The following is a 2,270-nucleotide window of genomic DNA, read 5'->3' on the forward strand; positions in this document are numbered from 1 at the left end:
CTAAAGCCGCATGAGAGAAACTATCCCACCCATGACCTTGAACTAGCAGACCATAGTGTTCGCCTTGAAGATATGGCGGCATTACTTGTTTGGAGAAAGGTGTCATATTTATTCGGACCACAAGAGTCTAAAATATTTGATGACTCGAAAGATTTAAACTGCGACAACGACGTTGGCTTGAGTTGTTGAAAGACTATGAACTCAGCATTGATTATCACCCGGGAAAGGCCAACGTGGTGGCCGATGCTTTAAGTCGCAAGGCACTGTCTGCTTTGAGAGCGATGGATGCTCATTTATCCGTTTCACCCGAGGAGGTGCTAGTAGTCGAATTAGAGGCCAAACCATTATTGATTCATCAAATACTTGAATCTCAAAAGGTCGACGCTGAATTGGTCGCTAAGCGAGCCGAATGTGTTTCGGATGAAGAATCGGAATTTCAGATTGACGACAATGACTGCTTGACGTTCAAGGGTCGATTATGTATTCCAAGGGATTCTGAACTTGTTTCGATGATTTTGAGCGAGGCTCACGATGAGTCGAATGTCAATCCACCCGGTAGTACTAAAATGTACAATGACCAAACGCCAATTTTGGTGGCGGTATGAAATAAGATATTTCGAATTTGTTTCAAGGTGTCGATATGTCAACAAGTGAAAATTTGAACATCAAGTGCCATCGGGATTACTTCACCAATCATGATACCGAATAGAAATGGGATCGAGTGACAATGGATTTTATATCCGGATTACCGGTGTCGGCAAGTAAGAAAGATGCGATTTGGGTCATTGTTGATAGATCGACCAAGTCCGCTCATTTTATCCTCGTCTCAGACGGATTTTTCGCCGATAAATTGGCGTAATTATACGCCTCCCAAATTATTCGATTGAATGGGGTGCCTATTTCTATCGTGTCGGATAGAGACCCAAGATTACGTCGCGATTTTGGAAAAAAATTACAAGAGGCTTTGGGTACCAAGTTGCATTTCAGACCGCCTTTCACCCCAAACCGATGGTCAATCCGAGCGGATAATTCAGATACTTGAGGATATGTTAAGATGTTGCGTCCTCGAGTTTAGTGGTTTATGGGAACGGTATTTGCCATTGATTGAATTCGCTACAACAACAAACTTTCAATCAAGTATTAAGATGGCACCCTACGAGGCCTTGTACGATCGTAAATGCCGTACACCATTGTTTTGGACCGAGCTCGGTGAAAGCAAGATTTTCGGGTGGATTTGATTAGGGATGCTGAATGAAAGTGAAAGTAATCCGTGAAAGTCGAAGATAGCCTCCGATCGTCGAAGTCGACGCGGACTGAAGCGTAAGGATATCGAGTATCGTGGGTGATAAAGTGTTTCTCAAGGTATCGCCTTGGAAAAAGATACTCGATTCTACCGTAAGGGCAAGTTGAGCCCGAGGTTCGTTGGGCCATATGAGATATCCGAAGCGAGTCGATCCGGTGGCATATCGTTTGATTTTGCCCCGAACTCGAAAAGGTTCACGATGTCTTTCACGCTTCGATGCTTCGACGCTATAGATCCGATCCATCGCACGTGATTAGTCCATCAGAAATTGAAATTCAAGCTAATATGAGTTATGAGGAAGAACCGATTCGTATCCTATCACGAGAAGTGAAAGAGTTGTGAAACAAGTGGGTTCCGCTAGTAAAAGTGTTATGGCTCAAGCACGGGATAGAAGAAGCTACTTGGGAGACCGAGAACTCTATGAAAGAGCGATATCCAAACCTATTTACGGTAAGATTTTCGGGACGAAAATTTCTTAAGTGGGGAGAGTTGTGACACCCAAAATTGACCCTAGTCGGAAGGTGGTCTCGGGACCACAAAACCGAGGCATAAAAATAATTAAAAATTTATTTTGATGCCTATAATATGTGTGTGCTCATGTATGACATTTTATGATGATTGATTTAGTGTTATAAGGGTGAATTCCACAAGAAAGGACTTAGTAATGAACTTTGAAAGTATGATAGGAAATGTGTGATGACTAATTAAAGCATGCATGCAAAATAATGGACTTGCATGTCAAATTCCCCTTTATAGGTGGTGGCCGGCCATGACAAGGAGGATGGGCTAAACATGTCATGAAACATGTTTTGTTGGTGCATTAGGGTGAAATAATAAACAAAGGTGTATGGGTGATAAAAAATGAAAAAAAATGTGTGTGAGTGTGGTAATCCCCCATTGCCGTGAGTTGTAGAGAAGGAAAGAAAAAATTTTGTTCATCCTTTCTTTGAGCCAAAACTAAGGAAGA

The sequence above is a fragment of the Gossypium arboreum genome, chromosome 1, assembly GCF_025698485.1.
Source record: "Gossypium arboreum isolate Shixiya-1 chromosome 1, ASM2569848v2, whole genome shotgun sequence".
In the NCBI taxonomy this organism is placed as follows: Eukaryota; Viridiplantae; Streptophyta; class Magnoliopsida; order Malvales; family Malvaceae; genus Gossypium; species Gossypium arboreum.